Source organism: Seriola dumerili, unplaced genomic scaffold (genome assembly GCF_002260705.1).
Source record: "Seriola dumerili isolate Sdu_G_001 unplaced genomic scaffold, Sdu_1.0 BDQW01000070.1, whole genome shotgun sequence".
Taxonomy (NCBI): Eukaryota; Metazoa; Chordata; class Actinopteri; order Carangiformes; family Carangidae; genus Seriola; species Seriola dumerili.
The window spans coordinates 377,418-401,709 of NW_019174325.1; the positions used below are offsets into that span (position 1 = coordinate 377,418).

The following is a 24,292-nucleotide window of genomic DNA, read 5'->3' on the forward strand; positions in this document are numbered from 1 at the left end:
CCTGGGTCTTCTGGTCCGAGTGAGGGTCCAAGTAAATCATCATCAGCCGTGGCTATAAACCCCAACATGATAAAAAGTGATCATATTAGGTTGACTTTCCCTACCTATGGTGGACCCACTGACGATCCAGACCCCCTTAAGTATCTGTCCAAGTGCCATGATTTTCTTGCTCTACATCCTTTAGCTGATGCTGATATTCTGGCAACTTTCAGGACTGTTCTCTATGGTACTGCTCGGGATTGGTGGGAGATCGCTAGATCAGAGGTCACTACCTGGAGTCAGTTTGAAACTGTCTTCCTGTCTGCTTTCCTTTCAGAAGACTACGAGGATGAACTTGCTGAACGTGTCAGAACCTGTAGACAGAAAGAGAATGAATCCATAAGAGACTTTGCTTTCTCCTATAGAGCCCTTTGTAAAAGGTGGAACCCGTCTCTCACAGAGGCTAACATCGTCAAGATGATCTTGAAAAACATCAAACCTCTTCTTGCTAGTCAGCTCAGGGGACGGGTTCACACTGTTGAAGAGTTGGTGCGGCTTGGTCATCAGTTTGAAAGAGACCAAATCCAGCAACTTGAATACAATCAGCAAATGAGAACTCGAAATGTCCAGCCCCATCATCACAAAAACCTTGCCTTTTCTCATCCTAATGACAAACCCAAATCCTCTGTCTTGTGTTGGAGATGTAAGGGAGACCACGCTCCTGGCTCTTGCCCCCATTACAGTTCCCCTAGTGCCAACTCACCTACTCCTTTTCGGCAGCAGGGGCCGCCAAAACACCTCCCACGGGATCCGAAGCAAAAGGGTCAATCTGGTAATGGTTCCATGAACATTATGAAATCAAGAAAACAGTTCAAGCCAAAAGCCCAACCATGTTACAAAGCATCTATATCAGAGACTTCTAATCCTCTGGATACTCTGGAGTCCACCTCAAGTCCTCAACAACTGGTTGTTCCCGTTTTCATTGGTACATGGCGTGGGAAGGCCATAGTCGATACAGGGGCCAGCTATACTCTAATGCATGAGTATCTGTGGGTGGAGTTAAAGGGGTCAAAAAATGACCTCCAACCATGGACAGGGAGTCCCTTGTATCTTGCTAATGGTGAAGCTGCCATCCCACTTGGGTGGGGAGACATTTGTGTTGACCTTCAGGGTAGAGTATCCACTCTGCCTGTTGCTGTACTTGGACGAGAAGCTCTAGCTTATGGTATGGTTCTTGGCCTTGATTTCATCTCTAATGTGAAAATGATAATCAATGTCGCTGATAAAGTTTACAGTTTTCTGTCCACTCCATCTGTGACTTATCCATTCCAGCCCGGCAGTGCTTCATTCCCTCAGAAAACCCCCCTGGAATCAAATCCAAATCCTCAGGTGACAAAATCCCGTCCAGGTCAAACTCTTTCTCTGATAAGCTCCATTCCACCTCCCATTCTCATATTGGAACCTGTGCGACTGGAAGCAAAAGATTACATTAATAAGGCTGTGTCTGATGCTCATTTACGAGAGGAAGAAAAGAAACAGCTATGGCAGCTCCTGCAGGCTAACCCACAGGTCTGTACAAATCAGCCTGGAAGAACTGATGTTGTGCAACACACTATCTACTCCACTAGCTGTGTACCAATCAAACAGAGACCTTACCGGATGTCTGCTGCCAAACAAGCAATTGTAGAGGAACAGTTAAGGGATATGGTCGCCTCTGGAGTTATTGAACCTTCCCATTCTGGGTGGGCCTCTCCAGTAGTTCTGCCTCCGAAGAAAGATGGCGGTCACAGATTTTGTGTGGACTTCCGGAAGGTCAATTCTGTCACTGACACTGATGCCTATCCGCTCCCTAACATCAATGAGATCCTTGAGTCACTTTCTGGGTCCTCTCTTTTCTCCACAATTGATTTAAACAGTGGGTACTGGCAGGTACCAATGGACCCTGACAGCAAAGCAAAAACTGCCTTTGTCACTCATGCTGGACTGTACCATTTCAATGTCATGCCTTTTGGTCTCAAAAATGCACCAGCCACTTTTCAAAGGCTGATGGAGATCATTCTGGACGGCCTGAAGGGTGACATATGTCTAGTCTATCTAGATGACATCATTGTGTATTCATCCTCTGTAGCTCAACATTTCGAACGGTTGCAAGCTGTGCTGGATCGACTACATAAAGCCCACTTAACCATCAATCTGAAGAAATCAAAATTTTGTCTAACAGAAATCCGATTTCTGGGTCACATTGTCTCTGGAAAAGGAGTAAGTGCTGATCCTGATAAAGTGGAGGCCATCAGAGCCTACCCAGCTCCTAAAAACCTTAAGGAAGTCCAGAGATTCCTAGGACTTGCTGGGTGGTATCACAAATTTGTGCCCAACTTCTCAAAAATAGCCTGTCCTTTGAATGACCTAAAGAAAAGAGGAGCCCCTTTCGTGTGGAGTAAAACATGTCAACATGCTTTTGATCAGCTGAAGTTTTGTCTGATCTCTCCCCCTATCTTAGGTCATCCCAACCCAGACTTGCCATTTTGTGTGTATACTGACGCCAGCAATACAGGCCTAGGAGCAGTGTTGACCCAGAAACAAAACAATGAAAGGGAAGTGGTGCTTGCTTATGCTAGTCGCACGTTAAACCGAGCTGAAAAGAATTACACTGCCACTGAAAAGGAATGTCTAGCCATCATTTGGGCTCTAGAGAGATGGCAACACTATCTTGAACCACGACTCTTCACTGTCATCACGGATCACTCTGCCTTAAAGTGGGTTCTCTCCTCAACCAAAACCACCAGTCGATTAATCAGATGGGCCCTAAGGTTGCAAAAGTTTGATTTCATTGTGGAATACAGGAAGGGAAAATTGAACAGTGCTCCCGATGCTCTTTCCAGGATCAATCCTGATTTCCAATGCACTCTGTACACAAAGAAACTAGATGGAAACATATCAATATCTCTCGAGAAGGTAATGGAAGAACAACAGAAAGACTTGAAAGTGGAGGAAATCCTTAAACAGCTAGCTGAAGGGAACAAAAGGTTGGAACAGGAGTTTGTTGTGCTGGAGGATAAACTATATCACAAAAAACAACTATCAGAAAATCAACACCACTACAGACTCTACATTCCCCATAGTCTGGTCCAGGAGTTACTCAGAGATTATCATGAAAGCCCTCTCAGTGGTCATGCCGGCATCTTCAAAACTTATAAACGTCTTTATGAGGTAGCATATTGGCCTGGTATGTGGACAGAGGTGAAAACTTTCATCAAACGGTGTATGGTTTGTCAGAGTCTCAAAGCTGACAACCAGAAACCGGCTGGGAAAATTCAGCAGACCAAAGTCACCTTTCCGAATGAAATGCTCGGCATAGACCTGATGGGCCCTCTGCCCAGAAGTCCACAGAGGCATGAGTACCTTTTGGTTGTGGTGGATTATTTTACTCGCTGGGTTGAGCTGACTCCCCTAAGAACTGCTACCGCCCAAACTGTGGCCCGATTTCTGAAAAATGAGATCTTCACCAGATGGGGCGTTCCTGATTACATTTTGTCTGATCGAGGACGTCAGTTTGTGTCTGAGGTGTTCCGGGAACTCTGCGCCCAATGGACTGTAACGCCCAAACTCACCACCGCCTATCACCCACAAACTAACATGACGGAAAGAGTGAATCGTACTTTGAAAAGTATGATCGCCTCTTATGTGGACAATAATCATGCTAAATGGGATCAGTATCTGTCAGAGTTCAGGTTTGCTATTAACTCTGCGGTTCAAGAGACTACAGGAGTTACTCCTGCTGAACTGCAAATTGGCCGAAAACTTAATAGTCCCCTGGATAAGGTCCTGAAAGCTAAAGTTTGGCCCCCTAATGCCCCTGCCTATGATGTTGTCCATCAGCTGGCCCAACTCAAAGCTGATGTAGAGGAAAACATCAGGAAGTCAAAACAAAGGCAGCTGCGGAGCTACAACAAAAAACGCCGTGATGTGGGTTTCAGACCAAGGCAAAGAGTGTGGATAAGAACCTTTCCTCAGTCACATGCTGGGAAAAAGTTCACAGCTAAGCTGGCACGGAAATGGAAAGGACCTTACAGAGTTGTGCAACAACTAGGACCCTTGAACTACCGTGTGGTTTTGGAGGATACTGGTGAGGATGTACGGACTGTACATGTCTCAAATCTGCGGCCTTTCTACCCCACTGCAGAGGATTTGGAGCACATAGAAAGGAAAAAGATGCAAGAGATCTTCCAGGAAAGTTCTGAGGACGAGGATTTCAGTGGGTTCTTGGACTAAGGTGAAGGAGGAAATCTGAACGACCACCATTAGTGGTCTTTGGCGAAGGGGGAAGGAGTGTAGCAGGGCAGGATTGTGAGTAGGAAGTGACATCACACACAAGAGGAGGGAGGAGAGGTTACAAATGAGAGACACCTGAACTGGGAGAAAAAAAAAGCTCAAACAAAGGAGAACAAAGGAGGCTGAAGCAGAAACAGTGAGAGACTCAGTGAGAAGTGAGAAAAGGAAATGAAGGAAAAGAAACCAGTACTGGGATCTGGAACTGAAAACTCTGAGTAAACTGGAGGTGGAAAAAGAAACACAAAAGAAAGGAACAAAGGATCGGTTTAAGGAGAAGAGGATTGAGCTCCGGGGAACAGGCGACAGTCTCAGGCCGGTTTGGATCTCAGCAAAACACCTCTCTCTGTCCAGGTCAAAGGCCGCACTCCTTTCAGATAAGTCCCTTCACCCCTCATTCTCCAGGCTTCTCCAGCTGACTGCTCAACTCACCTGCCCCTCACATGCCCACACACACTTATACTCATCCTCAAAACCCCCACTGACTTCCATTGCATTCATTCATTCAATTGCATTCATTCTTTCATACACCCTCTCACCCCATCCTCATATACCCACACCCCACAGGCCTCCTATGAACTGAACTGAACTGAACTGAAATGAACTGAACTGAACTGAACTGAAATGAACTGAACTGAACTGAACTGAAATGAACTGAAATGAACTGCACTGAATTGAACTCCTTCCACCTAAACTGAGCTAAACTGCTAGACTGTGATTATAGTTATTATGAGCCCGATTACGGAGTGAATTTAATTTCTGTGATTTGATTATTTAATTTCTGTAAATTGATTTCTAAAGACCAGTATTAATGATTTAATTAAGATGATGATGATATTTGTTTTTGTTGATGACTGATTACTAAAGACCAGTATTAATGATTAATTTCAAATGAGGATGATGATATTTGTTTGTGGTTGCTGATTTATTTAATATATGAATATTGAGACACCTGGGTTATGTGATTTTTTGTAGCCCTGAAGTAAGCGAGCAGCTGGGGTTTTGTGCTCTCTCTAAAGGGAATTAATATAAATAATTTAAATATTTGATAGGTTTAAGATCGATTAACTCTTGCCTGTCTGGCGCCCAACCTTATTCTTTTTATGAGAGGCAGCTTCTACGCTACAATATGAATTCAGAGGAGTCATTTCTTTAGAAACGATCAAGCATTTATTTACATCAAATGAGGCACTTATAATCAGTGATAAAAAAGCTGTAGGATTCACTGGATCCATATGAAAAATTGTGAGACACAACATAGATATATGTTTGCAAGACTAAATGCCCTGTCCAGTTGTTTTAGTCGGTACAGGTATCTAGCCTATAGCAGCTTTGTGAACTGGTGCTGGGGCTTCCTCTGGGTCGTCATTCCAGCCTGCCTGGTCCTACGCATCAGTGTCGAGTTTCCTGACGCCACAGGCCAGTACGTGGGTTTTAGACTGGCCCATGATAGAACCGGGACACATAGCTCGTTATGACCTCCTCCTTCTCAGGCCGCTCGAACTGTGCAGTGAGGTCCTCTGGGATCAACAAAGAGAATATGAGGTCCACCACATTCCCTGTTTGATAAAACACAAAAGATTTTGTTTACATTTTTCACTTTTTTGTTTTTTTTTTACAAAACAATGACTGAAAGTCTGTTTCTAACTACCTCCTGACATTTTCTTTACTGTATTTTGTTGTTGGTGGAACTGTCATAACATTATACGTGCAATACTTAATACAATGTGTACAAAACATTTTTTGGTTGAAAAATAAAATAATATAACACATAGAATGTCAGCTCAGTCTTAACTAGTTTTTTTTGGCCTTTGGAAAGTGGACCTTGAAGAGTGGTTCACCTTCTTTTGTTTGGGCTTGTTGTCATGTTGTGCGATGGCAGACACTTTTTGTTAGTTTTGTTTTGGACTTCTCGCACTTCCTGTTTTATTTTGTAATTTGGTTCCTTGTGTGTCTCAGTGTTTTTGCTTCTTGTCTTGGTTTTGTTTCTGTGTAGTGATTGTCTGCCCCGCCCTAATGTGTTTCACCTGTGTTCAATCACCCTTGCCTCCCTTGTCTATATAGTCTTTGTGTTCCCCTTTGTCTGTGTTGGTTCGTCAGTTTTGTTCTGGGTTTGTTCATGTCACGTTCACGTTTTCAAAATAAACCTGTCTGAACCGTTCTCCCAAGAGTTGGCTGCATTTGGGTCCTACTTACCCCTCAAACCCATGACAGAACGAACCAACCGAAGAAATAGACCCAGCGGCCTACGCCAGCCTCATGGCTTTTTTGAGAGTGCATCCATCCTGTCAGCAGTTACCTTCATCAGTCTTCAGGCCTCTTTGTATGCTGGCTGATCCTTTTTCTGATTCTGACCTGGAGGACTCTGACCTGGAGTACCCTGACGAGTCCCCTTTCTGGGGAACTCGTCTGGCTACCTTCAGGGGTTTTCGTGGAGGCCAAAGTAGGCGAGGAAATCATGGCTCCTGTCGCCGTGGGGAGGCTCGGCCTCGGCCCCAGCCCCAGGTTCCTCGTTTCCGGCCCAGGCCAAGGTCCAAGGTCCCCAGCTTCCAGCCCAAGCCAAGGTCCAGGGTCCCCAGCTTCCAGCCCAAGCCCCAGCTACCCCAGTCTCTAGCTCCTCGTTTCCTGTTGGTGGTCCGGCCGAATCCTGTCTCTCCTGTCCTGTCGGCGGTTCAGCTGTCTCCTGACTCTGGTTCCCGGTCAGTGGTCCGGCTGATCCCTGCTCCTCGTTTCCTGCCGGCGGTCCGGCCGAACTCTGCCCCTCCTGTCCTGTCAGCGGTCCAGCTGACTCCTGACTCTAGTTCTAAGTCAGTGGTCCGGCCGATCCCTGCTCCTCGTTCCCTGCCGGCGGTCCGGCCAGTCCTGGCCCTCCTGTCCTGTCGGCGGTCCAGCTGACTCCTGACTCTGGTTCCTGGTCAGTGGTCCGGCCGATCCCTGCTCTTCGTTTCTTGTCGGCGGTCCGGCCGATTCCTGTCCCTCCTGTGGTGTCGGCGGCTGCTGCTCCGTGTTCTCCAGCGGCGTCGACGACGGCTACTGGTGTGACGTCACCACCTGTTCTAGTTCCTGATGTGACGTCACCGCTTCTCCTGGTTCCTGATGTGGCGTCACCACCTCTCCTGGCTCCAGCCGTGACGTCACCTCCGCTCGTGGTTCCTGCCAGGGCGCCACCCCCATTGATTCTTGCCCTGACTCAGCCCACGTGGCTCTTGGTGTCATTGACTCCTGCCGGGGCGCCGACTCCAGTGGTCCCTGACTTTGTGCCGCCTCCGGTGGCCCATGACTTTGTGCCGCTTCCGGTGGTCCCTGACTCTGAGCCGCCTCCAGTGGTCCGGCCGATCCCTGTTCCTCGTGTCCTGACGGCGGTCCAGCTGACTCCTGCCCCTGGTACCAAGTCGGCTCTTGCTCGCCCTCCAGAGGTACAACGCCATCCTCTGGCTCGACCTCCAGAAAGACCTCGTCTTCGTCATCGTCCTCCTGCTCGCCCTCCAGAGGGGCGACGCCATCCTCCGGCTCGACCTCCGGAGAGACCCCGTCTTCGCTGCCGGTCTCCAGAACAGCTCCGTCTGTTTGCCCGACCTCCGGGTCATCCCACTGAACTGCCAAGCCTGTCCGTAAGGCCTCCGCCTCGACCCCCTGAGTTGCCCTGTTTTGCCACTGAGCATCAGATGATGCTGTCCACTGGCCCCTGGATCCCTCCTCCTGCCCGAGTGGTTGGTTGAGGGTCGTCTGGAATTTGACCCTTAAGGGGGGGGTTCTGTCATGTTGTGCGATGGCAGACACTTTTTGTTAGTTTTGTTTTGGACTTCTCGCACTTCCTGTTTTATTTTGTAATTTGGTTCCTTGTGTGTCTCTGTTTTTTTTTGCTTCTTGACTTGGTCTTGTTTCTGTGTAGTGATTGTCTGCCCCGCCCTAATGTGTTTCACCTGTGTTCAATCACCCTTGCCTCCCTTGTCTATATAGTCTTTGTGCTCCCCTTTGTCTGTGTTGGTTCGTCAGTTTTGTTCTGGGTTTGTTCATGTCATGTTCACATTTTCAAAATAAACCTGTCTGAACCTTTCTCCCAAGAGTTGGCTGCATTTGGGTCCTACTTACCCGTCAAAGCCGTGACACTTGTGGTCGGTCAGAATTTTGATTGTAGTACATGGCAGCCAGGTAGAGTCTGGAGGTACAGTAAAGAGAAAATCAAAAAAGTATATTGACAGAAACCTTAGCCTACACACACTCACAATTTCTAAGTAACCACAGCTTCATTACCCTGCACAGCATTCCAAGACTGATAAATGACTGTTAGGTTTATCAAAAGTAGAGGCTCTTCAGATGGCTACAGACCTGTACTTCTGATGTGAGGCTGAGGAGTCCTCAAGGATAACTGTGTGCCTACAGTACGCGTCTCCAGTGGGTCAGTCCAGCATGCAACATCCCTTGTTGCAGGAAGCTGTATAGATGCACTTGATGTGCTGGCCTGAACAGAGGAAACAGAGGTTACACCAACATCTCCTCAAATGTGTAGTTATGGCAACAGCTGCAAGCAGTGCAAAAATGATAACAAATGCACTCAATTATGTGTAAATTGGGTTGTCAAAAGCTTGTAAATGCTGCAAATAGCTCACTTTCTGTGCAAAATGCAAAAAATGTGTATTATAGACTATCCCCTTTCACATATTCCCTGTAATTCTGCGCTTATCTGGATATTATGTACAGGCACTGTATCTGTAAACATGATATAAACGTTAAAACGGACATCATAAGGCATGACTCTCAATAACTTTCACAGCACTAACTAACAAGCCCAGACACATATGCTAATCACTGCAAAGCTTGTTTAGTCTGAATTTTACCGGCCTTTACAGACAGCTAAAACGCCTTTCAACTGTGATAAAGTTAGCAGGGTGGCTCTAATCAGCGCCACACAGTGATACCAAGCAGAAGAATTGCATACAATCTGGCTATCCGGCTATACCCGGCTGTGCGGACGAGGCAAAATGTTAGCCACATTAGCTGCTATGCTAACAACACACGCAACAGGCTCTCATGTGCATACAGTAAAGCAACATAAAATGGTGAAACTTACAGCTCCCAAGTTTGAAGTTGGTGTTGATCCATGCTTTATCTTCAGAATGTAGCGAATCCCGCATTGTACTGGCCCACGTTGAGAAAGCAGTCCGAAGTGAAATGGTTAGCCTGCTACAATTCCTAAAGTGTTGTACATTTCCATCAAAAATAAAATAAAACAAATCCACTGGGTCTTCAGATCCTCAGACGTAGGGGGTAAAAAGACTTCTGTGTTGGTTTGTACAGTCAACAACAGAGCAACTAGCGTGCATCGCTCATACCTTCGACATAGTTTTCTGGAGCTGTGATGCAAGGGAATAAACGATAGCGACTGCAAGGTGGACTCAGAGGGCAGAACACACACCAAGCTCGGGGAGTGTCACCCACCTGGGGGAGGTGTTATTTCTCTTCATGACGACATCAAGGGAAAATCTCCAATTGGCCTGTGTGAGCACACATTTTCTGAAAGGTGAAGCAAGCAAAAGATGGAGAGGATGGACTTTTCTCATGTTTGGGGGGTTTGTAGACAGGCCGGGCACACATATTACTGTTAGAAAACCATGGTAAAGTGCATTTTGCATAATACGTCCCCTTTAAAGTTCTGACCAAATCCAAGCTAACGGAATACACAATACTCGCTCATGGCGTTGGTTCTGTGTTTTATTTAAAAGTAAGTATACACATGCCAGTGTTTTTTTTATCCTATTCATAAGAGTTTGGTGTTTTCCTTTGTTAAAACAGATAAAAACAGCAATAAAATGTCACAGTTTTTTGTAGTTCTATAATTTCATAAATGCAATAAACTATAGTTCTTTTATATATAGTATAATTATATATAAAAACTTAAAAGCTGTGTTATCTTCATTTTAAGGGTCGAATAGATTTTTTCGGCTTCAGATAATTTTTATTTGTGGGAGAGTGGACAAAAATGGCTCTTTTTATATTAAAGGTTGCAGACCCCTGCCCTAGGCAGACAACAGCTTTTAAGATGAAACTTGTGTTTGAAAATTGGATCACCCAGGGAAATCTACAAGTCCTATTGAAAAGACCACAGCTTTCCAAAGGCTTCATGAAAGACACTGATATTTATATGTGTACCTGAAACTCCCCTCAACTCTGTTAAGGGGTAGAGCTTCAGAGCCCAGTTTAACATGGACATCTATGGGAGCTTTGGACTGAGAGCTGAATGAGATTGCTGAATCAATGCTGAAGAAGTTGAAGCAACTACTGAAGCAATGCTGAAGTAGCTGAAGCAATAGCTGAAGATTAAAAGCAGAACTTGAAAACTGGAGGTTGAATGTCCTGAAATGATTTAAAAAGGCCTGAATAGTTAATGTTAGGTGTAACAAACAGCACAAAACTGTACAAAATATGCAAAATGTAAAAAACAGGTTAGTTGAAAGCTAAATGGCCTGAATTGGTTGAAAAAAAATGCAAGAAAGAAGAAATGTACAATCAAAACTTGTAATTTCAAACCTGAAGGAGATTACTGACACAATGCTAAAAATTGCGAAAAAGTAGATGCCATTAGATGCAAAAGCTTAGAATGTTGTCATATTGTCTCCCTCTATGAGTACTAACTTGTAAACAGCTTTCTGCCTGTTCTGTTTCTGTCTGTGTGTGTGTGTGTGTGTGTGTGTGTGTGTGTGTATCTGTTTCTGTGTGTGTGTCTGTTTGAGTGTCTGTCTATCTGTCTGTGTGTCTCTCTGCTCTCTGTATTTACGTGTGTTTCTGTGTCAGTTACAATGACAAACTGAAATGAACTGCCGAATGCTTCCTGATTACAACTGAACTGAAACATATTTCCAGTGAAAACAGTTTAGAGGTGTGTAAATCATTTTCTGTATTTAGTGTTGGAGCAGTCTGTAGCAGGATTTTCATAGAAATGTCAGTGCAGGGAGGGTCAAATTACCTGATTAAAGACTCCTCTGATATCTGTGGTGTTTATCAACCACTTTACTAAGTGGTTTCCATGGTGACAATGCTGTCTGTCTCACTGGGTGCCCACCTGTCTTTTTCTTTTAAAAAAGTAGCACCTGGAAAACACTGGTTAAAGGTAATCCACCAATTAGAATGAGCTCCAAAGGTATCACCCATATCACAATGAGCTCCAAAAGTTATCCACCAATTATAATATATGTAATGTGGAGTCACTTATATTTCAAGCTGAAATTAATAGTAAAATGTTTCCTGAATGAAACTGTGTCTATCCGCCTGTCTATCTGCCTGTCTGTCTGTCTACCTTCTACCTTTCTATGTGTCCATTTGTGTGTGCGCATGTGTGTGTGTGTAAGATAGAGAGTCTGGATGTTGAAGACACAGAGCTCAAACAAATCTATGGAAGGAAGGGGTCAGTGAGCCTCTCAAACTCCTACCTTTGAATATAAAATGGTACATAATATCAGCAAAATCATCACATGGTCAGTGCCACAAGACTCTCCTGAACACCTCCATGTGGTTTTGGTGTTTCTGGAACCAAAAATGTAGAAATAGGAGCGAGTTACAAAAAAGGGTCGGTTCTGGTTTTCTCCTGAAATCCACTCCTAAATTTGTATTGCAGTGACCAGGCATCTGACCAGGCTGGGACTGGTTCAGTCCCAGCCTGGTCAGATGCGTACATGAACTGATGAAGCCTCTTGGATGAGAGGTGAAACGTCTCCCCAGACAAATAATCAAGTCCAGTTGTTTTTTCGATTTAAACTCCTTTAGGATAAATTCTGTTATGTCTTCTGTCTCTGTGCTTTGGTAGCCACTTCATATGAAACAGGAAAAATTTGTCTATTAATGAGGAAGAAATTATGTGTCAAGATTGAAATATGTGGCCATATGGACAAGTTACACAGATTTTTTCAGACAAATTTTAGAGCTTCTCCCTCTAGCAATGATGTCATCCACTCTAGTCCTGAACAACAAAAAATTGAATACAAGCTTTATTCTGAAAGGCTTGTCTACAGTTTAAAGGTTGAATGAAGTCTGAAAGTATGCTGAAGTAATTGAAGCTCAATAAGGCTGAAGCTTTCAAGGATTTGAACAGTCTCTCCATTCATTTGAATGGCAAAAAATTTCAGAAAAAGCTTAATATTTTGAAAATTATAAATAGTAGAAAAAAGTTGTGTACATCCAATAATCTACAGAACAAGCCGAACGTTTTGAAAGTTGATTGGTTTCTGTACGAAAAAGTTTGAAGGAGTAGTTAGAGAGCTTGGAAAGGCGGAAGAAGTAAGAATAATAAAATATAAAGATTTGAAGAACAATGCTATTGCATTGCAGGCACATAACTCGAAAATTCCTGGAGAAATTTTGAATGTGCTCGGTGCGTGTACTCACTCCTCACGTTTCAATCTGTACAAAGGACGTTACTTTCAGTAACATTCATGTCATAGAGACTAATTGTCTGGGTCGTCTCGAAGTTGTGGGACTAGTTGCGCGCCGATATTTCAATACGGAAGATGAATAATATGAATAAGTATGCAGAATAATAATATATGCCTTCAATGTGCATTACAGGCACATATTAAAGATTTGAATAATAATGTGCCTCCGCATTCACACTAATAAGTATGCAGAATAATAATATATGCCTTCAATGCTATTGCATTGCAGGCACATAACTGACTGAAATCCATCAGCATGTTGCGGTTGTTTTGTATTGTGGCGCATGGCCCATGCATGCTAGTTGCCGGGGGAGGCAGCTGGCGTTCGCTGGCTAAACTATTAAACTATTTGAACATAAGACTGCAAAATAACAAAATCTAAAAGAAAAGTGACTGAATACTTTCTAAATGCACATTGATCTGTCAAACAGACATCTTTTAGAATTCTAAGAAAGAATTCTAAGAAAGAATTCTAAGAGCTGTCTGCCCGGCAGAAGCCAGAATGAGTTATCATGCATGTACATAGTTGCATGATACTGTACATCATCCTAGAGAAACTCCCCAGTGGGAAGCACCGGGCAGACAGCTCTTAGAATTCTTTCGTAGAATTCTAAGAGATGTCTGTTCTGTCTGCATTATTCTTAATGCAAATGGAAATACACCTTTAAAGTGACCTCTTTTTGTATAGTGTATGGTTTTATGATGATTTTTCATTTACTCTTTCTGAATAAACATTTTCTTCTAAAATATGACACTGAGTCTAATGTTTCAAAGTTAAGAATGTTATTATCTATGTTAATATTTATCTTTATTTATTCATGTCATCTTTGAGTGGATATTTACAACAATACAGTAAATGAGTCAATAAATAAGATGTCATAAAAATAAAACGATTTTTCATGGTGGAGTCTCATCTTGTTATACAACCCTGCATCAAATGATAAATAAATCAACCTTGTAACCTATTACACTATTACCACCTGTAAGAAATGAGTTGGCTGTTCCAGTGACTGTACATGAACATAACTGCCAATTAATTATAGCCTACATGTAGAAAATACCAATTATTCTGTCAACAGCAAATGGACAGAATGATTACAGTATACTCATTGGTAAAGAAATAACACCAGTTATCTCTTTACAGGTTGGAGGGGTATGAAAGGCGGTCTATTTACAATATATCTTCATCATCATCACAGTGTATAAAATCCAGCACCCTGCTTTCATTTCTTCAGTCTGCAACATGAATGTTTACTGTTGCCATGGCAACAGGTGCTGGTTTAGTAGTTAATGAATTGCAATATGTAGTACCTGGTACTAAGATTTACCTTTAACAATATCTGACAACGCCACCTCCCGCTAAGGGGCAGGAGGAACCTTTAAACCTTTAACATCTCCCGTACAAGTTGTGACCCACTCTGACTTCCCCGAACAGGAACAATTTACCAGAGGCGTATCTTGTGTAAAAGTTAAGTTGGTTTTATTACAATAGATAAATAAAATTTCCATAAAATATAGGGATGAGGCAATAAGAAACGAACAATTCCGCTGATGGTTCAATCAATCAGTTCTCTTCACAATAAGGGTCGGTCGGCTCTACACAGCAACAATAAAAATGACTGTGGGAGACAGAAGAGGGAGACAACAGAGCTACCACCACACACATGCACTACACATTAAATAGCATTACACACTTAAACTTTATAGATTTATTGCAATGGAATATATGCAGTGTCACGACAACTATACACACCACTACAGAGTGTCACCCGTGCGGTCCCACCACAGGATGGGGGCTGTGTGTTGATGCGGACCCGGCCTTTCACAATTTAGGATAAACACAAGAAACCTGTGCTGTAAAAACTGGACCAGACTCAGTGAATAACTCCCTAAGCCCTATGATAACTATTAATTCAGCTACACAGACTAATGAGCAGTGATAACTAACATGTCGTTGGGGTCATCAGGTGGGAACCTCCTTTCACCAGTGTTTCGTCTAGTTGGTCCCACGACACCTCCAGGAGGCTAGACAGTGATCACTGGCGTCCCAGAGTCACTCCCCTAATGCCAGCCATCACTGCTCCTCACACCACAACTATTTTCTCCTTTACCTTGCCTATGCTACCACACACAACATTATCAACTAGGACAAAACACACCAGCAGATTCAGCAAACAAACTCCCCTAACCAGTTGGAGAAAATGGCGGCCATTTTGAATGAGGGAGGTAGAGTCAGGGAGAGGTGCCTGTTTGGGCTAGCTCTCCCCCGCCGGGTTAGGCTGTGCTCTACCTCCCCCTACTCCCCCACTCTCCAACAACTCACCTAAAACAAACAAACTCGCCTAGACAGTCAGAGACACACTACAGACCAATTCAGAGCAATACAAACAAACCAACTCACCTGAACTAACCGCATGGTCTCAAAGAGGCTCACACAGGCCACACCCTCCACTTAAAAACACTTCCTCTTCCTGGATTTTCTTCCTTGCTTCTCCTAAGAGTCTGTCTATCCTAAGTGCTCCCCCTGCTGGGCCCCCAGCTACCATTACTTCTTCTAATCCAAATCCACTGACTGGATCTTGCTGCCTCATCTGACATGTCTTTTACTATTTTCCTCACACTCTGTCCACTTGCTCCTAGCTCCCTTACCAAAGAGACAACAGACCTTGCTACAAATCCTCTACATCCTACTTCTACTGGACAAATCCTAACTTTCCATCCTCGCTGCTCTGCTTCTGCCCCTAACTCTGCATACCTGAGCTTTTTCCTTTCATATGCTTCTTCAACTGAAGCCTCCCATGGAACAGTCAACTCTATGAAATATACTTTCATTCTACTCCTAGACCACAAGACTATGTCAGGCCTTAACTTTGTACTGGCTATTTCCTGGGGAACAACAAGCTTTCCTCCTAAATCTACCTGCATTTCCCAATCACAAGCATCCTCTAAGCTGCCTTGCCTCCTTGCTGTCTTACCAACTTTCTCTCCCTCTTGAACAAACTTTATTGCAACTCTCTTTGTTTTAGACCCTCCTAAATTTGCCTGCCTCCGTAGGTCTTCTATTCCTGCAGCTAAGCTTTTTAAAACCTGGTTATGTCGCCACGTGTACCGGCCTTGCGACAGACTAACCTTACAGCCTGACAAAATGTGCTTTAGAGTTGCCGTACCTGAACACAATGCACATAGCGGGTCTCCATTTACCCAGAGTTTTAGGTTCTGGGGAGTTGGCAATACATCATATGTTGCCCCTATCAAGAATCTAATGCTACTTTCCTCCATACTCCACAGCTCTTTCCAGCTAAGCTTTTTCTTATCTACACCTTCCCAATTTAACCACTGTCCCTGCTTAGCCTGAGCCACTGCCTTTGCACCCCTTAATATCTCCTCCTGTCTACGAACCTGTTCCACCACTAGCTTTCTCTTTTCCTTGGGACCTGCTCTACTCCACACCGGTTTGCCTGGGCCAAGCCCCAAGCCTCCCCGGCCTATTTGGACATTACCCACAATCTCTGTATGCCTGAGCGTTGCTTCTGCCTCCTGCACTGCCATTCTTGGATTCCACTTTCTCCCCTTGATTGGGTTTGGAACCACCTTACTGACTACCACATCTTTACTCCCAGATAACAGGAGCTCTGTCCTAACCTTAGTACATTTAAACTCCTCCACCAGACTAGTGACTGGGAGCTGAAGTATGCCTTTCCCATACAGTGCCACCGTACTTAAGCATCTAGGAACACCTAGCCACTTCCTAATGTAAAAGCTAACTAATCTTTCCATTTTTTCTGCAGCAGATAATGGAATCTCATAAACAGACATTGGCCACATCAGTCTGGGAAATAATCCGAACTGCAAACACCACAACTTCAATTTTCCTGGAAGCCCTGATTTATCTATTCTATCCAGTCCCTCGGCAACATCTTTCCGAAACTGCACTACCTGTTCTCCGTCCTTCAAGTCTGCCTTGTACCACCTACCTAGACTCTTTACTGATTTTTCCCTAATTATTGGAATTTCCTCTTCGTCTATTACAAACTTCCTATCACTTAGCTTCCCTCTACTTAATGAGATACTTCTAGACTTACTAGGCTTAATTTTCATACTAGCCCACTTTAAGTTTTTATTAAGTCTCTCAAGTACTCTTTTCATACATGGCACCGTTGTAGTTATCAACGTCATGTCATCCATGTAGGCCCTAATTGGTGTAAGGCGCATCCCATCCTGCCGCCTCTCTCCACCTACAACCCACTTAGAAGCCCTAATGATTACCTCCATCGCCATTGTGAATGCCAATGGAGAAATCGTGCACCCTGCCATAATGCCTATTTCTAGCCTCTGCCACCCTGTCGTAAAGCCTGCTGTACTTACGCATAGTTTAATGTCTTGGAAATACGACCTTACTAAATTAACCACTACTCCAGGCACTCTAAAATAATCAAACGCCTCCCAAATAAGGCTATGTGGCACTGAACCAAACGCATTTGCTAGATCCAAAAATATGACATGCAAGTCTCTTTTCTCTGTCTTGGCTGCCTGAATCTGATGCCAAATCATGCTAGTGTGCTCTATACACCCTGCGAAACCTGGTATTCCTGCCTTCTGTACTGCAGTATCTATTAGGCTATTCCTTTCTAAATAACTAGCTAATCTCCGTGCGACTATGCTAAAGAAGATCTTCCCCTCCACATTAAGTAGCGAGATCATGCGAAACTGACTCAGGTCTGAGGATTCCTTCTCCTTAGGAATAAAAACACCTCCTGCCCTACGCCATGCTCTAGGAATAACCTGTTTCTCCCAAACTATTCTTAATTGCCTCCACAAAAACTTTAGGATATCAGGTGCGCTTTTATAAACCCGGTAGGGGACTCCATTTGGCCCTGGGGGCGAAGAAGCCTTTGCACGCCTGACTACCTCCTCAACCTCCTTCCATCTCATGAACTATCTGTCCTAATGGTGGCATGTCAGGTGGGAGGCCTACTACTTTATTCTGCTCCAAGTCTGAATACGTGTTTCTTAAATACTTTTGCACTTCTAACTTTGTTGCTTTAAGCTGCCCTCCCTTTTCCTGGTTAAACAATCCTTTAACAAACTTGAAGGGGTCCCTGTAAAACGCAAAGACAACAAAGTCAAACTGTAGATACGAAGAGAACAAACATTAGCTTTCATCACCATCCAAAATGACTACCATACCATCATGCTAGAAAATACTAAATGCCTCAAGCCTACAAATCAAAATAAACAACAAAAAAAAGCAAATTAACAGTAGAAAACAGTGGCTGGCCTGGTCCTTTAAAGAAAACACAGAAATGCATTAGTTGCCAGGCCAAGGTTCAATATATTGCACATAAGTAAAACACTAAAAAAGTAATAAAATTATAAGCCTACTTTGCAAAGGTACACAAACTCCCATAATTAAATAATGCAGGAGTGAGGAGAAATCCAGTGCATCACTATTAAAAAAAGGAAAACACAGTTATAAATACTACAATCTAAAAAATGCATTACAATAAACACATGTATATTTGTTTACCAGTCTCTGTGCACCTCTGCCACAGTGGGCGTCAATGACCACGTCAATCCTGAACTGAAACATAAATAAAATATATTTAACATAACTCTCAGGTGACGTTACCATGTCCACACAGGTTAAAATATAACACAAAGAGAGCTGGAGCACACGGGCATGTGGCCACACAGGTGAGACAGACAAAAGGCCAGCACAAGCCCAAGCCACTCATTATCAAAAATGTTAAAACTACTGAGCATTATCGTCAGCTTCGCTGCCTCACCCTGACGGACAGGACCCTCGTGTCTGCCTGTCACCCCGTATGAGAGGGAGAGCCAAGTCAGGAGGAAAGGGGCTTTCCACTGAGGCAACCGGCGTTTTATCACTTCCTGATTGACACCCAGTCACATGACCGCAGATGACCAGTCATGTGACCAAGTGTCAATGACAAGTGTCACATTTTCCCACAAATACATAATCTTAAAACAAATATAAACACCAACAACCATCCTATAAAAGGCCTTAACCAGGACCTGTCACTTATCTTACAACCGTTAACATAGTGCACGTTACTTGTGGCCCATCCCTTCTAGCTTGCCTTTAAGAATGGGGGGTTGGATGGCGTTAAATGCACTTGAAAAAATCAAAGAACATTATCCTCATGTAACTACCTGGCTCATCCAAGTAAGAATGGGCCCGGTGGAGCATGTAAAGGACGGCATCATCCACTCCAATATGTTCTTTGTAGGTGAACTGTAGGGGGTCTAGTGCATGTTCAACCTGTGACCTCAGAAGGTGGAGAAGCAGCTGCTCCAGGGTCTTCATGATGTGTGATGTGAGGGCCACCGGTCTGTAGTCATTTATCTCAGCCAGTCGTCCTGCTTTAGGTACTGGAACAAGACATGATGTTTTCCACAGAACCAGGACCCTCTTTGTTTGAAAGCTTAAATTAAAGATCCTCTGGAGAGGCTCAGCCAGCTGGGCTGTATAGTCGTTCCCAGAATGTAGCCTCTTGAGCTCCGCCCTCACCTCTGCTGTATAGGACAGGAGACTTGACCCCAGTGTGGAGGTTGTGGAGGAAATGCCATTGGAGAAGCTGCAGCTGAAGCAGTGGGAGAGAGAACAGTGAGGATGTGTCAAACCTCTTGTAGAACAGGTTGAACACATTGGCCTTGTCCACATCACCTGATGTTGCCTGGCTGGTCTTGTCCTTATAGCCAGTGATGGTCCTCATCCCCTTCCACACCTCTTTGGTGTTGTTGTGCTGCAGCTTCCTCTCTACTTTCTTTTTGTAGTCCTCCTTCGCCTGCTTTAATCTTCTCTTCAGCTCATGTTGCACACACCTGAGCTTCTCCCTGTCTGATATCCCTGGAGGCCTCCTTTTTCTGGTTGAGAAGGGTCTTGATGTTACTGGTGATCCAGGGTTTGTTGTATGGAAAGCAGTTACAGTTCCTGCTGGTATTACAGTGTCCATACAGAAGTTAACGTAGTCCATGGTACATTCAACCATTCTATTAAGATCAGGGTCCTTGCTTTTATCATTTTCCTGTGACTCCAACAGGACATTCCAATCTGTGCACTCAAAACAGTCTTTTAGAGACTCACTGGCCTCTGGGGTCCAGTTCCTGAATGAGCGGGTGGTTGCAGCCTGCCTCAGTAGACAGGATCTGTAGGAAGGCTGAAGAAAAACCAGATTATGATCTGATCTTGTCACCGCCTGCTCTGCCTTCACCTGCGGCTTCAATAATTTTCCACCTACCCTGCCTCCGTCTCACTCCCACCAGCTGGCCACACCTACCTCATCAGCTCCACCTTGGGCTCCGAGCTGCATCTCATCACATATTAACAAATATTTATGCATCCCTGGTTCATTCACTAATTGCGAGATTGTTCTTTGTACCCATGTGAGACTTTCCAGCGTTCTTCTCCGGACTGACTTCCTGGTATTGACTCTGCTTGTCCCTGACCATCCTGCCTCATCTCTGCCCCAGTAAACGCCTCAGCCTTCTGTCCCCAACCATGAGTTCTGCCTGTGCTCTTCATGGTTCCCACCTGACTGTCCCTGTGGCTGTTTGGCGTTCGCCAGCTCCAACATCGCAGCAGTTGTCTTGTGAGTCCTTCCCTGCTGGTTTCCTGATCCTTCATCTTATTTTGATTACCCGCCTACCTGCTCCTTCCTGGTTCGTCTGCCCTGCTGATTGCTCACCTGGTTCCAATCCTCCTGCACCCTCGACTATGTATCCAGCCTGCTCCCTAATGGTACCGTTGCTTCCCGGTGAGCTTTCCCCAGTGTGTGCGAGTTCAGCCACCTTGCTCCATGCACCTGACTCATGACTCTCCAGCCCTGGCCCCCGGGTCCACCCCAAACCCCAAGAGACTATTGTCCTGTGTAGTAACCTGAACCCTAGTGCTGCTTACCTGCTTCCCCTCATTGCAGCAAATAAGTCATTACCAATCTTACCTGTGTTGTGCTGCAATTGGGTCCTACTAACACCTGTTACAGATCTGCCAAGTGGTGGTAGAGCTGAAGCAGTGTAGGCCTCCTTGACATTTGCATACAACAGATCCAGTGTCTTATTTTCCCTTGTGGGACAGCCAACATACTGAGTCAAGCCAGTCAGCTGAGAGGTGAGAGTGACATGGTTAAAATCTCTCGATATTGCAATGAATGCATCAGGGTGCTGGGTCTGTACTCTCTCAACAGTCTCGTGAATGATGTCACACGCAACAGTCTCTGCTCGTGGTTGAATGTAAACAACAATGACGACGATGTGTGAGAAGTCCCTCGGTACTTAGTACGGTCTAAGACCAACTGCCAATAGTTCAATATCCTGACAGCAGATATTCTTAACTGTGATGTGACCAGGGTTGAACCATCTATTCACAAGCAGAACCAGTCCTATACCTTTATTCTTTCCACTTGCTCTAGTGTCTCTGTCCGCTCGTACTGCAGTGAAGCTGGGTAATTCCACACAACTGTCGGGAGTGTTGTCATTTAACCAGGTCTCTGTGAAACACATGATACTACATTCACAATATGCTCGCTGGTTCTTCACAAGTGCCTCCAGTTCATCACACTTGTTAGCCAGGGAGTTGACATTTCCCATGAGGATCGATGGTAGAAAAGGCATATATCTCCATTTCCTAGCCTTTAGCTTAGCCCTGGCTCTGCATCCACAGAACAGCTTCTTCAGCTCAGCTGATTTGGGATGTTTAAATCCATATCTGGTAAACTTTAAAGCCAGGAGTTCTTCCTTTGTGTACATTAATTTCTCCATCAGATGAAATGACGAAATATATACAAATATATATTGCAAAAAAATACGAGCTATGCGGACTTGCTGCCACTTGTTGCCAGCGCATCATTTGAATTACTGAATACTGTACTATAGTATAATGATGTTACCCAGATGGTAGTGGTGTAACTGAAAATGTGAGAAATTATGTTACACACAGTTCTGCATGTGTCACACAGCCTTGACTTCTGTCCAATCATATGTTGCATTTCATTTTTTAACCACAAAGTGGGGCAGTTCTACAGCAATGCAGATGGTGAGAAGATGGTGAGGTGTTTTTTTTCATACAGGGGAACAAAAGAGACAATTGACCTGTTCATCACACCTGGAACATATAAAATACCTGGATAATAAAAATAATGAGTCTGCTTGTTAAGGTGACCACGGTTTGAAACTGCATCTCAAATATATGGTGTAATGTGAAAATCTAATTTCCATCTCTTTTGGTTTTGTATCAGGTTTGACTTATTTTACATTGACTGTTAATTTTGTAAATTTTGTTTTATTCTATAATCCTCTTGTGACCTTTTTTTCTGTAATAACTTTTCATGCATAGTGTAACGAAGACCTCGTCACTGATTATGGATGGCACATGGTAAAGAGGACCCTTAGTACACTCAAATAGTAATCCAGACACATAATTCCCCTCTGTCTTTGTGGTTAGTGCCACATTAAAACCACAATCAAAACTTTACACACATCCCCATACAGTATATGACCCAAGAAACACACTACATAACAGTTTAGTCATTTCAGGTCAGTTTATTTATACTCATCTCATTCAACCAGTGTCACCATAATCAGATGCTCTTCTCTTAGCAGTTACAAGCCTCTGGCCAACAGCTCTCCAGTAGTAGTAGTGCAAAACTCTGAGGGGGGCTGTGAACCAGACAGGCAACTTTTTGCAAGTTGTAGATAATTTTGGCTGTTTTGTTTTGCTGTGGAAAAACAGTGATAATAACTGAAGCGAGAAAAAACAGCTATAACAAAAAGATGGTGACAAACCAACAATATCATCTTTTATGCATTTCTCGAAAATCTGTTTTACATGAAATCTTTTCCAGGAATTATGCCTTTTGCTCTTCTACCTATTCACTGTTATCTCTGTTTTACCCGAGCTTTTATTGCTTTATTGTCACAGCCCCTCTGTGACCCCTAGTGTTTCCAGTGTTTATTTTCCCTGTCTCTTTCCCTTTGTCTCCTCCTCCTCTTTGTGTGAGTGTATGCGTGTGCTTCACAGCACGGTAGTGGCACAGCACTGACTACCTGACACACCTGTTACTCATCAAGCTCTGTGTTAGAAGCCCAGCTCTTCACTCACTCATTGCCAGATTGTTCCGCTCTCAATGTGGTAACTCTTCAGGCTGCCTTTTTCTCCAGTGAAAGAAATCTCATTTGATTGCTTGTCATTATGTTTTTTTGGGAAAATACACACCAGTGTCTCTCCTCACTTCAGTTACTGCCAGAACCAGTGCTGTGCCTGCTCCTGCTGAAGATTCACCGCCATTACCTGCCACTATACTCACCTGCCATCTCCACACCAATTACCCACCTGCATGCTTTCCACGCCCAGATGCCAATAGTCTCCACCTGGCTCCCTTTTCCTCCTGCACTTTCTTATACTTTTCACTTTCTGTTCCATTAGCCTTTTCACTGAAACACACGTGTAATGAAGTCGACTGAATTTTATTAGTGTTTAGATGTTAAAATGGGTATTTTTGGTGATGAACCAGTACATGCTTGCATTACTCAGTGATATCAGGCATTAATAACATATGTACAGAGCAGAACAATGAAATGTCAGTGTGTTTGTGTAATGAAACAAGTTTGTTGCCAAAAGGAGCGATTTTGTGTTCACCCTCTTGTCTGCATGTTGCCTCCCACAAGTTGCCTGTTCAGTTGCATTATTCAAATCTCTCTAGAGTTAATGTTGCATTGAGTAGTGCTCAGACATTGTTTACTAGAAATGAGAGGTGTGTGTACTTTTAAATTAAGGTGTGGGGAAAATATATCTGAAATGATGCAGTACTGATTTCACAAAGACCAAAAAAACATACAAATGATGTGCAACATGTTAAACTGTTGGTGTTTTCTACATGAAATAAACAACACTGTTACCTGCTGAGTGTTTCAATTGTTTTATATGGGTTCAATTATCCCACCTGAGGCCTGTACTACGAAGCAGGATTAGACATTATCGAGGTAACTTCAGGTTTAACTCTGGTTTTTCAGTCCTATGACAGTGGTTCACTTGTTAACAAGGTAAATCACCGTGGTAACTTACACTGAACTCCTAAGCTGCTCTTTCACAGGTTAACTTAGAGGATCAGATCAAAACTTGTCAACAGCCAAACTACTAACCAATCAAATCACTGGAAAAACAGAGTCATCATTCCTACAGGATCCTGACAGGGACAAAAGAGTTTACAATAAAGTGATCGATAATAAAGAGCAGCAGATATAAAATAGAAAAAATCACTGGAATAGTTTTCCTGTTTCAGTCTTTCCATTTGTCCACTCCGGTTTTAAAACAAGGCTTCTAAAAAATGCATAGAGAGTTTATCATGCTAAATAGCCTATATAATAACTATTATAGCTTCATTTTAATTGAACAAATATTCTTTAATCTGTCAGAATTCCTGACAGTGATGCAGTTTTAACTCTCTTCTTCATCCCTGCAGCTCAGAATAACACTCTGTGACCACAACTGGAAATAAAAACTAAACCTCTGATGTCATTGATTAGTGTTTTATCTGCAT

General features: G+C 43.7%; 1 long non-coding RNA gene across 1 annotated transcript; it reads right to left on the minus strand.

The window, feature by feature from the left end:
- Window positions 1-17,991: 17,991 nt before the first annotated feature.
- On the minus strand, window positions 17,992-18,287 carry LOC111220511. Its single transcript, XR_002665061.1, has 3 exons — window positions 18,262-18,287; window positions 18,117-18,181; window positions 17,992-18,018 (listed from the first exon to the last, which is right to left on the minus strand). It is a non-coding gene; the product is annotated as an uncharacterized LOC111220511 (long non-coding RNA).
- Between the last annotated feature and the right edge of the window lie 6,005 nt (window positions 18,288-24,292).